Source organism: Lissotriton vulgaris, chromosome 11 (assembly GCF_964263255.1).
Source record: "Lissotriton vulgaris chromosome 11, aLisVul1.2, whole genome shotgun sequence".
In the NCBI taxonomy this organism is placed as follows: domain Eukaryota; kingdom Metazoa; phylum Chordata; class Amphibia; order Caudata; family Salamandridae; genus Lissotriton; species Lissotriton vulgaris.
The window spans coordinates 737887275-737904187 of NC_141699.1; positions in this window are offsets into that span (position 1 = coordinate 737887275).

The window sequence follows — 16913 nt, forward strand, 5'->3', positions numbered from 1 at the left end:
TTGCAAGAATGAAGATGTCAGAATATGTTGTTTATAGCTTTTCTCATTCCCACTAACTGTAGCATAAACCTTCCTCCGTAAACTTATCAGATCACTTAATGGTCATTGGTGTACCATAACCTAAACGAATTGCTGTGAGCAAGGTACACTGTCACTTGGATAGCAATGAGATCTTTTTATCTACATTCTAATATAGGTGCTAGGGTTGTGTAGAGAGTGGTAGGAAAGGAGGATTGAGATTGACAGGTATGCTAGGTTGAAAATAATATTGAGATTTGAATTCTTTTTGAGCTGTGGATTTTCAAATATTATAGACGTCATAGTACTGATTAATAACCCTTTATCAAAATCTGTTTGTTGTTGTGTTGCATTAGTTTGGGAATATTCTGTTAATAGACTAACAGTGGACTTTTCCATTTGCAGAATATATTGAATGACCAGCAGAGGCAGTGTTGCAGAAGATGATTTCTCTGAGTTGCTGAACCCAAAACAAAACAAAAAAAAAAGTTCAGCAGCTTTCGGCTCGATTTACAGGTTTACATGGTGAGTCAAACTCTCAATTTACCATTTTGCTTGTCCTTAAAAGAAGTTCAAGGCATCTGATGGCTCTCAGCTCCTTTTAGTGGGGTATTACGCAAGAATATTATTTGTCAAGACTGAAGCGATATGGATGGCGCCATGGTCATCAGGATAGCTTTTCAAAGATGTTGATTGTCTACAAGGCTGACAATCCTACTTTAAATACTTGTTCTAACAATATGTCAACAGAGAAAATTAGTGTCTTTGAGGTTGAAATGAGGTGTCTTATATTGGAGCAATTGACTTACTCTCGCATGGAGGGAAGCTAATTTAACCTTCCTACCTTCACACTGCATGTGTGACTCTTATACTCAAGAAGGATTTCTCTTTAGGAGACTCTGTGTTCTTGTACCTCCAGACCCCTTTCAAAACAGGAGCCCAATGCTTTCAATATTGCAGAGTCCTTTCCCATTACACCTCCCACTTGGCTTGCAGTCATAATTACAGATCGTTACCTAGTGCGGAATTCCTAATGCCTCATTGTTCTGTGTAATTGTCACCCATGGCAATTGGTCAAATGGTGCCCTGACATCATAATGCTTCTGCAGGATGTCATCTGACATGAGGGCAAGCAATAGAATACATTTATCATGGTATTGAAATGGGTAGTAGGAAAGACAGGACTCCAGGCTGAAGGCAAAGATTGTGAGATTAAATAAACAAGGAAATTACATGAGATTTATTCATTAGTTTTATGGTGTTGGTGATCATAATATTCTCAGGTTCTCTATAGGTGAACTGATATGGATTTGCAAGAATGAAGATGTCAGAATATGTTGTTTATAGCTTTTCTCATTCCCACTAACTGTAGCAGAAACCTTCCTCCGTAAACTTATCAGATCACTTAATGGACATTGGTGTACCATAACCTAAAAGAATTGCTGTGAGCAGGGTACGCTGTTGCTTTGGTAGCAATGAGATCTTTTTATCTACATTCTAATATAGGTGCTAGGGTTGTGTAGAGAGTGGTAGGAAAGGAGGATTGAGATTGACAGGTATGCTAGGTTGAAAATAATATTGAGATTTGAATTCTTTTTGAGCTGTGAATTTTCAAATATTATAGACGTCATAGTACTGATTAATAACCCTTTATCAAAATCTGTTTGTTGTTGTGTTGCATTAGTTTGGGAATATTCAGGTTCTGTTAATAGACTAACAGTGGACTTTTCCATTTGCAGAATATATTGAATGACCAGCAGAGGCAGTGTTGCAGAAGATGATTTCTCTGAGTTGCTGAACCCAAAACAAAACAAAAAAAAAAGTTCAGCAGCTTTCGGCTCGATTTACCAGTTTACATGGTGAGTCAAACTCTCAATTTACCATTTTGCTTGTCCTTAAAAGAAGTTCAAGGCATCTGATGGCTCTCAGCTCCTTTTAGTGGGGTATTACGCAAGAATATTATTTGTCAAGACTGAAGCGATATGGATGGCGCCATGGTCATCAGGATAGCTTTTCAAAGATGTTGATTGTCTACAAGGCTGACAATCCTACTTTAAATACTTGTTCTAACAATATGTCAACAGAGAAAATTAGTGTCTTTGAGGTTGAAATGAGGTGTCTTATATTGGAGCAATTGACTTACTCTCGCATGGAGGGAAGCTAATTTAACCTTCCTACCTTCACACTGCATGTGTGACTCTTATACTCAAGAAGGATTTCTCTTTAGGAGACTCTGTGGTCTTGTACCTCCAGACCCCTTTCAAAACAGGAGCCCAATGCTTTCAATATTGCAGAGTCCTTTCCCATTACACCTCCCACTTGGCTTGCAGTCATAATTACAGATCGTTACCTAGTGCGGAATTCCTAATGCCTCATTGTTCTGTGTAATTGTCACCCATGGCAATTGGTCAAATGGTGCCCTGACATCATAATGCTTCTGCAGGATGTCATCTGACATGAGGGCAAGCAATAGAATACATTTATCATGGTATTGAAATGGGTAGTAGGAAAGACAGGACTCCAGGCTGAAGGCAAAGATTGTGAGATTAAATAAACAAGGAAATTACATGAGATTTATTCATTAGTTTTATGGTGTCGGTGATCATAATATTCTCAGGTTCTCTATAGGTGAACTGATATGGATTTGCAAGAATGAAGATGTCAGAATATGTTGTTTATAGCTTTTCTCATTCCCACTAACTGTAGCAGAAACCTTCCTCCGTAAACTTATCAGATCACTTAATGGACATTGGTGTACCATAACCTAAAAGAATTGCTGTGAGCAGGGTACGCTGTTGCTTTGGTAGCAATGAGATCTTTTTATCTACATTCTAATATAGGTGCTAGGGTTGTGTAGAGAGTGGTAGGAAATGAGGATTAAGATTGACAGGTATGCTAGGTTGAAAATAATATTGAAATTTGAATTCTTTTTGAGCTGTGGATTTTTAAATATTATAGACGTCATAGTACTGATTAATAACCCTTTATCAAAATCTGTTTGTTGTTGTGTTGCATTAGTTTGGGAATATTCAGGTTCTGTTAATAGACTAACAGTGGACTTTTCCATTTGCAGAATATATTGAATGACCAGCAGAGGCAGTGTTGCAGAAGATGATTTCTCTGAGTTGCTGAACCCAAAACAAAACAAAAAAAAAGTTTAGCAGCTTTTGGATCGATTTTCCAGTTTACATGGTGAGTCAAACTCTCAATTAACCATTTTGCTTGTCCTTAAAAGAAGTTCAATGCATCTGATGGCTCTCAGCTCCTTTTAGTGGGGTATTACGCTAGAATATTATTTGTCAAGACTGCAGAGATATGGATAGCGCCATTGGAATCAGGATAGCTTTTCTAAAATGTTGATTGTCTACAAGGCTGACAATCCTACTTTAAATACTTGTTCTAACAATATGTCAACAGAGAAAATTAGTGTCTTTGAGGTTGAAATGAGGTGTCTTATAGTGGGGCAATTGACTTACTCTCGCATGGAGGGAAGCTAATTTAACCTTCCTACCTTCACACTGCATGTGTGACTCTTATACTCAAGAAGGATTTCTCTTTAGGAGACTCTGTGTTCTTGTACCTCCAGACCCCTTTCAAAACAGGAGCCCAATGCTTTCAATATTGCAGAGTCCTTTCCCATTACACCTCCCACTTGGCTTGCAGTCATAATTACAGATTGTTACCTAGTGCGGAATTCCTAATGCCTCATTGTTCTGTGTAATTGTCACCCATGGCAATTGGTCAAATGGTGCCCTGACATCATAATGCTACTGCAGGATGTCATCTGACATGAAGGCAAGCAATAGAATACATTTATCATGGTATTGAAATGGGTAGTAGGAAAGACAGGACTCCAGGCTGAAGGCAAAGATTGTGAGATGAAATAAACAAGGAAATTACATCAGATTTATTCATTAGTTTTATGGTGTCGGTGATCATAATATTCTCAGGTTCTCTATAGGTGAACTGATAGGGATTTGCAAGAATGAAGATGTCAGAATATGTTGTTTATAGCTTTTCTCATTCCCACTAACTGTAGCATAAACCTTCCTCCGTAAACTTATCAGATCACTTAATGGTCATTGGTGTACCATAACCTAAACAAATTGCTGTGAGCAAGGTACACTGTCACTTGGATAGCAATGAGATCTTTTTATCTACATTCTAATATAGGTGCTAGGGTTGTGTAGAGAGTGGTAGGAAAGGAGGATTAAGATTGACAGGTATGCTAGGTTGAAAATAATATTGAAATTTGAATTATTTTTGAGCTGTGGATTTTCAAATATTATAGACGTCATAGTACTGATTAATAACCCTTAATCAAAATCTGTTTGTTTTTGTGTTGCATTAGTTTGGGAATATTCAGGTTCTGTTAATAGACTAACAGTGGACTTTTCCATTTGCAGAATATATTGAATGACCAGCAGAGGCAGTGTTGCAGAAGACGATTTCTCTGAGTTGCTGAACCCAAAACAAAACAAAAAAAAAGTTCAGCAGCTTTCGGCTCGATTTACCCGTTTACATGGTGAGTCAAACTCTCAATTTACCATTTTGCTTGTCCTTAAAAGAAGTTCAATGCATCTGATGGCTCTCAGCTCCTTTTAGTGGGGTATTACGCAAGAATATTATTTGTCAAGACTGAAGAGATATGGATGGCACCATGGTCATCAGGATAGCTTTTCAAAGATGTTGATTGTCTACAAGGCTGACAATCCTACTTTAAATACTTGTTCTAACAATATGTCAACAGAGAAAATTAGTGTCTTTGAGGTTGAAATGAGGTGTCTTATAGTGGGGCAATTGACTTACTCTCGCATGGAGGGAAGCTAATTTAACCTTCCTACCTTCACACTGTATGTGTGACTCTTATACTCAAGAAGGATTTCTCTTTAGGAGACTCTGTGTTCTTGTACCTCCAGACCCCTTTCAAAACAGGAGCCCAATGCTTTCAATATTGCAGAGTCCTTTCCCATTACACCTCCCACTTGGCTTGCAGTCATAATTACAGATCGTTACCTAGTGCGGAATTCCTAATGCCTCATTGTTCTGTGTAATTGTCACCCATGGTAATTGGTCAAATGGTGCCCTGACATCATAATGCTACTGCAGGATGTCATCTGACATGAGGGCAAGCAATAGAATACATTTATCATGGTATTGAAATGGGTAGTAGGAAAGACAGGACTCCAGGCTGAAGGCAAAGATTGTGAGATGAAATAAACAAGGAAATTACATGAGATTTATTCATTAGTTTTATGGTGTCGGTGATCATAATATTCTCAGGTTCTCTCTAGGTGAACTGATAGGGATTTGCAAGAATGAAGATGTCAGAATATGTTGTTTATAGCTTTTCTCATTCCCACTAACTGTAGCAGAAACCTTCCTCCGTAAACTTATCAGATCACTTAATGGACATTGGTGTACCATAACCTAAAAGAATTGCTGTGAGCAGGGTACGCTGTCACTTGGATAGCAATGAGATCTTTTTATCTACATTCTAATATAGGTGCTAGGGTTGTGTAGAGAGTGGTAGGAAAGGAGGATTAAGATTGACAGGTATGCTAGGTTGAAAATAATATTGAAATTTGAATTATTTTTGAGCTGTGGATTTTCAAATATTATAGATGTCATAGTACTGATTAATAACCCTTAATCAAAATCTGTTTGTTTTTGTGTTGCATTAGTTTGGGAATATTCAGGTTCTGTTAATAGACTAACAGTGGACTTTTCCATTTGCAGAATATATTGAATGACCAGCAGAGGCAGTGTTGCAGAAGACGATTTCTCTGAGTTGCTGAACCCAAAACAAAACAAAAAAAAAGTTCAGCAGCTTTCGGCTCGATTTACCCGTTTACATGGTGAGTCAAACTCTCAATTTACCATTTTGCTTGTCCTTAAAAGAAGTTCAATGCATCTGATGGCTCTCAGCTCCTTTTAGTGGGGTATTACGCAAGAATATTATTTGTCAAGACTGAAGAGATATGGATGGCACCATGGTCATCAGGATAGCTTTTCAAAGATGTTGATTGTCTACAAGGCTGACAATCCTACTTTAAATACTTGTTCTAACAATATGTCAACAGAGAAAATTAGTGTCTTTGAGGTTGAAATGAGGTGTCTTATAGTGGTGCAATTGACTTACTCTCGCATGGAGGGAAGCTAATTTAACCTTCCTACCTTCACACTGTATGTGTGACTCTTATACTCAAGAAGGATTTCTCTTTAGGAGACTCTGTGTTCTTGTACCTCCAGACCCCTTTCAAAACAGGAGCCCAATGCTTTCAATATTGCAGAGTCCTTTCCCATTACACCTCCCACTTGGCTTGCAGTCATAATTACAGATCGTTACCTAGTGCGGAATTCCTAATGCCTCATTGTTCTGTGTAATTGTCACCCATGGTAATTGGTCAAATGGTGCCCTGACATCATAATGCTACTGCAGGATGTCATCTGACATGAGGGCAAGCAATACAATACATTTATCATGGTATTGAAATGGGTAGTAGGAAAGACAGGACTCCAGGCTGAAGGCAAAGATTGTGAGATGAAATAAACAAGGAAATTACATGAGATTTATTCATTAGTTTTATGGTGTCGGTGATCATAATATTCTCAGGTTCTCTCTAGGTGAACTGATAGGGATTTGCAAGAATGAAGATGTCAGAATATGTTGTTTATAGCTTTTCTCATTCCCACTAACTGTAGCAGAAACCTTCCTCCGTAAACTTATCAGATCACTTAATGGACATTGGTGTACCATAACCTAAAAGAATTGCTGTGAGCAGGGTACGCTGTCACTTGGATAGCAATGAGATCTTTTTATCTACATTCTAATATAGGTGCTAGGGTTGTGTAGAGAGTGGTAGGAAAGGAGGATTAAGATTGACAGGTATGCTAGGTTGAAAATAATATTGAAATTTGAATTATTTTTGAGCTGTGGATTTTCAAATATTATAGACGTCATAGTACTGATTAATAACCCTTAATCAAAATCTGTTTGTTTTTGTGTTGCATTAGTTTGGGAATATTCAGGTTCTGTTAATAGACTAACAGTGGACTTTTCCATTTGCAGAATATATTGAATGACCAGCAGAGGCAGTGTTGCAGAAGACGATTTCTCTGAGTTGCTGAACCCAAAACAAAACAAAAAAAAAGTTCAGCAGCTTTCGGCTCGATTTACCCGTTTACATGGTGAGTCAAACTCTCAATTTACCATTTTGCTTGTCCTTAAAAGAAGTTCAATGCATCTGATGGCTCTCAGCTCCTTTTAGTGGGGTATTACGCAAGAATATTATTTGTCAAGACTGAAGAGATATGGATGGCACCATGGTCATCAGGATAGCTTTTCAAAGATGTTGATTGTCTACAAGGCTGACAATCCTACTTTAAATACTTGTTCTAACAATATGTCAACAGAGAAAATTAGTGTCTTTGAGGTTGAAATGAGGTGTCTTATAGTGGGGCAATTGACTTACTCTCGCATGGAGGGAAGCTAATTTAACCTTCCTACCTTCACACTGTATGTGTGACTCTTATACTCAAGAAGGATTTCTCTTTAGGAGACTCTGTGTTCTTGTACCTCCAGACCCCTTTCAAAACAGGAGCCCAATGCTTTCAATATTGCAGAGTCCTTTCCCATTACACCTCCCACTTGGCTTGCAGTCATAATTACAGATCGTTACCTAGTGCGGAATTCCTAATGCCTCATTGTTCTGTGTAATTGTCACCCATGGTAATTGGTCAAATGGTGCCCTGACATCATAATGCTACTGCAGGATGTCATCTGACATGAGGGCAAGCAATACAATACATTTATCATGGTATTGAAATGGGTAGTAGGAAAGACAGGACTCCAGGCTGAAGGCAAAGATTGTGAGATGAAATAAACAAGGAAATTACATGAGATTTATTCATTAGTTTTATGGTGTCGGTGATCATAATATTCTCAGGTTCTCTCTAGGTGAACTGATAGGGATTTGCAAGAATGAAGATGTCAGAATATGTTGTTTATAGCTTTTCTCATTCCCACTAACTGTAGCAGAAACCTTCCTCCGTAAACTTATCAGATCACTTAATGGACATTGGTGTACCATAACCTAAAAGAATTGCTGTGAGCAGGGTACGCTGTTGCTTTGGTAGCAATGAGATCTTTTTATCTACATTCTAATATAGGTGCTAGGGTTGTGTAGAGAGTGGTAGGAAATGAGGATTAAGATTGACAGGTATGCTAGGTTGAAAATAATATTGAAATTTGAATTCTTTTTGAGCTGTGGATTTTTAAATATTATAGACGTCATAGTACTGATTAATAACCCTTTATCAAAATCTGTTTGTTGTTGTGTTGCATTAGTTTGGGAATATTCAGGTTCTGTTAATAGACTAACAGTGGACTTTTCCATTTGCAGAATATATTGAATGACCAGCAGAGGCAGTGTTGCAGAAGATGATTTCTCTGAGTTGCTGAACCCAAAACAAAACAAACAAAAAGTTCAGCAGCTTTTGGATCGATTTTCCAGTTTACATGGTGAGTCAAACTCTCAATTAACCATTTTGCTTGTCCTTAAAAGAAGTTCAATGCATCTGATGGCTCTCAGCTCCTTTTAGTGGGGTATTACGCTAGAATATTATTTGTCAAGACTGCAGAGATATGGATAGCGCCATTGGAATCAGGATAGCTTTTCTAAAATGTTGATTGTCTACAAGGCTGACAATCCTACTTTAAATACTTGTTCTAACAATATGTCAACAGAGAAAATTAGTGTCTTTGAGGTTGAAATGAGGTGTCTTATAGTGGGGCAATTGACTTACTCTCGCATGGAGGGAAGCTAATTTAACCTTCCTACCTTCACACTGCATGTGTGACTCTTATACTCAAGAAGGATTTCTCTTTAGGAGACTCTGTGTTCTTGTACCTCCAGACCCCTTTCAAAACAGGAGCCCAATGCTTTCAATATTGCAGAGTCCTTTCCCATTACACCTCCCACTTGGCTTGCAGTCATAATTACAGATTGTTACCTAGTGCGGAATTCCTAATGCCTCATTGTTCTGTGTAATTGTCACCCATGGCAATTGGTCAAATGGTGCCCTGACATCATAATGCTACTGCAGGATGTCATCTGACATGATGGCAAGCAATATAATACATTTATCATGGTATTGAAATGGGTAGTAGGAAAGACAGGACTCCAGGCTGAAGGCAAAGATTGTGAGATTAAATAAACAAGGAAATTACATCAGATTTATTCATTAGTTTTATGGTGTCGGTGATCATAATATTCTCAGGTTCTCTATAGGTGAACTGATAGGGATTTGCAAGAATGAAGATGTCAGAATATGTTGTTTATAGCTTTTCTCATTCCCACTAACTGTAGCATAAACCTTCCTCCGTAAACTTATCAGATCACTTAATGGTCATTGGTGTACCATAACCTAAACAAATTGCTGTGAGCAAGGTACACTGTCACTTGGATAGCAATGAGATCTTTTTATCTACATTCTAATATAGGTGCTAGGGTTGTGTAGAGAGTGGTAGGAAAGGAGGATTGAGATTGACAGGTATGCTAGGTTGAAAATAATATTGAGATTTGAATTCTTTTTGAGCTGTGGATTTTCAAATATTATAGACGTCATAGTACTGATTAATAACCCTTTATCAAAATCTGTTTGTTGTTGTGTTGCATTAGTTTGGGAATATTCAGGTTCTGTTAATAGACTAACAGTAGACTTTTCCATTTGCAGAATATATTGAATGACCAGCAGAGGCAGTGTTGCAGAAGATGATTTCTCTGAGTTGCTGAACCCAAAACAAAACAAAAAAAAAAGTTCAGCAGCTTTCGGCTCGATTTACCAGTTTACATGGTGAGTCAAACTCTCAATTTACCATTTTGCTTGTCCTTAAAAGAAGTTCAAGGCATCTGATGGCTCTCAGCTCCTTTTAGTGGGGTATTACGCAAGAATATTATTTGTCAAGACTGAAGCGATATGGATGGCGCCATGGTCATCATGATAGCTTTTCAAAGATGTTGATTGTCTACAAGGCTGACAATCCTACTTTAAATACTTGTTCTAACAATATGTCAACAGAGAAAATTAGTGTCTTTGAGGTTGAAATGAGGTGTCTTATATTGGAGCAATTGACTTACTCTCGCATGGAGGGAAGCTAATTTAACCTTCCTACCTTCACACTGCATGTGTGACTCTTATACTCAAGAAGGATTTCTCTTTAGGAGACTCTGTGTTCTTGTACCTCCAGACCCCTTTCAAAACAGGAGCCCAATGCTTTCAATATTGCAGAGTCCTTTCCCATTACACCTCCCACTTGGCTTGCAGTCATAATTACAGATCGTTACCTAGTGCGGAATTCCTAATGCTTCATTGTTCTGTGTAATTGTCACCCATGGCAATTGGTCAAATGGTGCCCTGACATCATAATGCTTCTGCAGGATGTCATCTGACATGAGGGCAAGCAATAGAATACATTTATCATGGTATTGAAATGGGTAGTAGGAAAGACAGGACTCCAGGCTGAAGGCAAAGATTGTGAGATGAAATAAACAAGGAAATTACATGAGATTTATTCATTAGTTTTATGGTGTCGGTGATCATAATATTCTCAGGTTCTCTATAGGTGAACTGATATGGATTTGCAAGAATGAAGATGTCAGAATATGTTGTTTATAGCTTTTCTCATTCCCACTAACTGTAGCAAAAACCTTCCTCTGTAAACTTATCGGATCACTTAATGGTCATTGGTGTACCATAACCTAAAAGAATTGCTGTGAGCAGGGTACGCTGTTGCTTTGGTAGCAATGAGATCTTTTTATCTACATTCTAATATAGGTGCTAGGGTTGTGTAGAGAGTGGTAGGAAAGGAGGATTAAGATTGACAGGTATGCTAGGTTGAAAATAATATTGAAATTTGAATTATTTTTGAGCTGTGGATTTTCAAATATTATAGACGTCATAGTACTGATTAATAACCCTTAATCAAAATCTGTTTGTTTTTGTGTTGCATTAGTTTGGGAATATTCAGGTTCTGTTAATAGACTAACAGTGGACTTTTCCATTTGCAGAATATATTGAATGACCAGCAGAGGCAGTGTTGCAGAAGACGATTTCTCTGAGTTGCTGAACCCAAAACAAAACAAAAAAAAAGTTCAGCAGCTTTCGGCTCAATTTACCCGTTTACATGGTGAGTCAAACTCTCAATTTACCATTTTGCTTGTCCTTAAAAGAAGTTCAATGCATCTGATGGCTCTCAGCTCCTTTTAGTGGGGTATTACGCAAGAATATTATTTGTCAAGACTGAAGAGATATGGATGGCACCATGGTCATCAGGATAGCTTTTCAAAGATGTTGATTGTCTACAAGGCTGACAATCCTACTTTAAATACTTGTTCTAACAATATGTCAACAGAGAAAATTAGTGTCTTTGAGGTTGAAATGAGGTGTCTTATAGTGGGGCAATTGACTTACTCTCGCATGGAGGGAAGCTAATTTAACCTTCCTACCTTCACACTGTATGTGTGACTCTTATACTCAAGAAGGATTTCTCTTTAGGAGACTCTGTGTTCTTGTACCTCCAGACCCCTTTCAAAACAGGAGCCCAATGCTTTCAATATTGCAGAGTCCTTTCCCATTACACCTCCCACTTGGCTTGCAGTCATAATTACAGATCGTTACCTAGTGCGGAATTCCTAATGCCTCATTGTTCTGTGTAATTGTCACCCATGGTAATTGGTCAAATGGTGCCCTGACATCATAATGCTACTGCAGGATGTCATCTGACATGAGGGCAAGCAATAGAATACATTTATCATGGTATTGAAATGGGTAGTAGGAAAGACAGGACTCCAGGCTGAAGGCAAAGATTGTGAGATGAAATAAACAAGGAAATTACATGAGATTTATTCATTAGTTTTATGGTGTCGGTGATCATAATATTCTCAGGTTCTCTCTAGGTGAACTGATAGGGATTTGCAAGAATGAAGATGTCAGAATATGTTGTTCATAGCTTTTCTCATTCCCACTAACTGTAGCAGAAACCTTCCTCCGTAAACTTATCAGATCACTTAATGGACATTGGTGTACCATAACCTAAAAGAATTGCTGTGAGCAGGGTACGCTGTTGCTTTGGTAGCAATGAGATCTTTTTATCTACATTCTAATATAGGTGCTAGGGTTGTGTAGAGAGTGGTAGGAAATGAGGATTAAGATTGACAGGTATGCTAGGTTGAAAATAATATTGAAATTTGAATTCTTTTTGAGCTGTGGATTTTTAAATATTATAGACGTCATAGTGCTGATTAATAACCCTTTATCAAAATCTGTTTGTTGTTGTGTTGCATTAGTTTGGGAATATTCAGGTTCTGTTAATAGACTAACAGTGGACTTTTCCATTTGCAGAATATATTGAATGACCAGCAGAGGCAGTGTTGCAGAAGATGATTTCTCTGAGTTGCTGAACCCAAAACAAAACAAACAAAAAGTTCAGCAGCTTTTGGATCGATTTTCCAGTTTACATGGTGAGTCAAACTCTCAATTAACCATTTTGCTTGTCCTTAAAAGAAGTTCAATGCATCTGATGGCTCTCAGCTCCTTTTAGTGGGGTATTACGCTAGAATATTATTTGTCAAGACTGCAGAGATATGGATAGCGCCATTGGAATCAGGATAGCTTTTCTAAAATGTTGATTGTCTACAAGGCTGACAATCCTACTTTAAATACTTGTTCTAACAATATGTCAACAGAGAAAATTAGTGTCTTTGAGGTTGAAATGAGGTGTCTTATAGTGGGGCAATTGACTTACTCTCGCATGGAGGGAAGCTAATTTAACCTTCCTACCTTCACACTGCATGTGTGACTCTTATACTCAAGAAGGATTTCTCTTTAGGAGACTCTGTGTTCTTGTACCTCCAGACCCCTTTCAAAACAGGAGCCCAATGCTTTCAATATTGCAGAGTCCTTTCCCATTACACCTCCCACTTGGCTTGCAGTCATAATTACAGATTGTTACCTAGTGCGGAATTCCTAATGCCTCATTGTTCTGTGTAATTGTCACCCATGGCAATTGGTCAAATGGTGCCCTGACATCATAATGCTACTGCAGGATGTCATCTGACATGATGGCAAGCAATAGAATACATTTATCATGGTATTGAAATGGGTAGTAGGAAAGACAGGACTCCAGGCTGAAGGCAAAGATTGTGAGATTAAATAAACAAGGAAATTACATCAGATTTATTCATTAGTTTTATGGTGTCGGTGATCATAATATTCTCAGGTTCTCTATAGGTGAACTGATAGGGATTTGCAAGAATGAAGATGTCAGAATATGTTGTTTATAGCTTTTCTCATTCCCACTAACTGTAGCATAAACCTTCCTCCGTAAACTTATCAGATCACTTAATGGTCATTGGTGTACCATAACCTAAACAAATTGCTGTGAGCAAGGTACACTGTCACTTGGATAGCAATGAGATCTTTTTATCTACATTCTAATATAGGTGCTAGGGTTGTGTAGAGAGTGGTAGGAAAGGAGGATTGAGATTGACAGGTATGCTAGGTTGAAAATAATATTGAGATTTGAATTCTTTTTGAGCTGTGGATTTTCAAATATTATAGACGTCATAGTACTGATTAATAACCCTTTATCAAAATCTGTTTGTTGTTGTGTTGCATTAGTTTGGGAATATTCAGGTTCTGTTAATAGACTAACAGTAGACTTTTCCATTTGCAGAATATATTGAATGACCAGCAGAGGCAGTGTTGCAGAAGATGATTTCTCTGAGTTGCTGAACCCAAAACAAAACAAAAAAAAAAGTTCAGCAGCTTTCGGCTCGATTTACCAGTTTACATGGTGAGTCAAACTCTCAATTTACCATTTTGCTTGTCCTTAAAAGAAGTTCAAGGCATCTGATGGCTCTCAGCTCCTTTTAGTGGGGTATTACGCAAGAATATTATTTGTCAAGACTGAAGCGATATGGATGGCGCCATGGTCATCATGATAGCTTTTCAAAGATGTTGATTGTCTACAAGGCTGACAATCCTACTTTAAATACTTGTTCTAACAATATGTCAACAGAGAAAATTAGTGTCTTTGAGGTTGAAATGAGGTGTCTTATATTGGAGCAATTGACTTACTCTCGCATGGAGGGAAGCTAATTTAACCTTCCTACCTTCACACTGCATGTGTGACTCTTATACTCAAGAAGGATTTCTCTTTAGGAGACTCTGTGTTCTTGTACCTCCAGACCCCTTTCAAAACAGGAGCCCAATGCTTTCAATATTGCAGAGTCCTTTCCCATTACACCTCCCACTTGGCTTGCAGTCATAATTACAGATCGTTACCTAGTGCGGAATTCCTAATGCTTCATTGTTCTGTGTAATTGTCACCCATGGCAATTGGTCAAATGGTGCCCTGACATCATAATGCTTCTGCAGGATGTCATCTGACATGAGGGCAAGCAATAGAATACATTTATCATGGTATTGAAATGGGTAGTAGGAAAGACAGGACTCCAGGCTGAAGGCAAAGATTGTGAGATGAAATAAACAAGGAAATTACATGAGATTTATTCATTAGTTTTATGGTGTCGGTGATCATAATATTCTCAGGTTCTCTATAGGTGAACTGATATGGATTTGCAAGAATGAAGATGTCAGAATATGTTGTTTATAGCTTTTCTCATTCCCACTAACTGTAGCAAAAACCTTCCTCCGTAAACTTATCGGATCACTTAATGGTCATTGGTGTACCATAACCTAAAAGAATTGCTGTGAGCAGGGTACGCTGTTGCTTTGGTAGCAATGAGATCTTTTTATCTACATTCTAATATAGGTGCTAGGGTTGTGTAGAGAGTGGTAGGAAAGGAGGATTAAGATTGACAGGTATGCTAGGTTGAAAATAATATTGAAATTTGAATTATTTTTGAGCTGTGGATTTTCAAATATTATAGACGTCATAGTACTGATTAATAACCCTTAATCAAAATCTGTTTGTTTTTGTGTTGCATTAGTTTGGGAATATTCAGGTTCTGTTAATAGACTAACAGTGGACTTTTCCATTTGCAGAATATATTGAATGACCAGCAGAGGCAGTGTTGCAGAAGACGATTTCTCTGAGTTGCTGAACCCAAAACAAAACAAAAAAAAAGTTCAGCAGCTTTCGGCTCAATTTACCCGTTTACATGGTGAGTCAAACTCTCAATTTACCATTTTGCTTGTCCTTAAAAGAAGTTCAATGCATCTGATGGCTCTCAGCTCCTTTTAGTGGGGTATTACGCAAGAATATTATTTGTCAAGACTGAAGAGATATGGATGGCACCATGGTCATCAGGATAGCTTTTCAAAGATGTTGATTGTCTACAAGGCTGACAATCCTACTTTAAATACTTGTTCTAACAATATGTCAACAGAGAAAATTAGTGTCTTTGAGGTTGAAATGAGGTGTCTTATAGTGGGGCAATTGACTTACTCTCGCATGGAGGGAAGCTAATTTAACCTTCCTACCTTCACACTGTATGTGTGACTCTTATACTCAAGAAGGATTTCTCTTTAGGAGACTCTGTGTTCTTGTACCTCCAGACCCCTTTCAAAACAGGAGCCCAATGCTTTCAATATTGCAGAGTCCTTTCCCATTACACCTCCCACTTGGCTTGCAGTCATAATTACAGATCGTTACCTAGTGCGGAATTCCTAATGCCTCATTGTTCTGTGTAATTGTCACCCATGGTAATTGGTCAAATGGTGCCCTGACATCATAATGCTACTGCAGGATGTCATCTGACATGAGGGCAAGCAATAGAATACATTTATCATGGTATTGAAATGGGTAGTAGGAAAGACAGGACTCCAGGCTGAAGGCAAAGATTGTGAGATGAAATAAACAAGGAAATTACATGAGATTTATTCATTAGTTTTATGGTGTCGGTGATCATAATATTCTCAGGTTCTCTCTAGGTGAACTGATAGGGATTTGCAAGAATGAAGATGTCAGAATATGTTGTTTATAGCTTTTCTCATTCCCACTAACTGTAGCAGAAACCTTCCTCCGTAAACTTATCAGATCACTTAATGGACATTGGTGTACCATAACCTAAAAGAATTGCTGTGAGCAGGGTACGCTGTTGCTTTGGTAGCAATGAGATCTTTTTATCTACATTCTAATATAGGTGCTAGGGTTGTGTAGAGAGTGGTAGGAAATGAGGATTAAGATTGACAGGTATGCTAGGTTGAAAATAATATTGAAATTTGAATTCTTTTTGAGCTGTGGATTTTTAAATATTATAGACGTCATAGTGCTGATTAATAACCCTTTATCAAAATCTGTTTGTTGTTGTGTTGCATTAGTTTGGGAATATTCAGGTTCTGTTAATAGACTAACAGTAGACTTTTCCATTTGCAGAATATATTGAATGACCAGCAGAGGCAGTGTTGCAGAAGATGATTTCTCTGAGTTGCTGAACCCAAAACAAAACAAAAAAAAAGTTCAGCAGCTTTTGGATCGATTTTCCAGTTTACATGGTGAGTCAAACTCTCAATTAACCATTTTGCTTGTCCGTAAAAGAAGTTCAATGCATCTGATGGCTCTCAGCTCCTTTTAGTGGGGTATTACGCTAGAATATTATTTGTCAAGACTGCAGAGATATGGATAGCGCCATTGGAATCAGGATAGCTTTTCTAAAATGTTGATTGTCTACAAGGCTGACAATCCTACTTTAAATACTTGTTCTAACAATATGTCAACAGAGAAAATTAGTGTCTTTGAGGTTGAAATGAGGTGTCTTATAGTGGGGCAATTGACTTACTCTCGCATGGAGGGAAGCTAATTTAACCTTCCTACCTTCACACTGCATGTGTGACTCTTATACTCAAGAAGGATTTCTCTTTAGGAG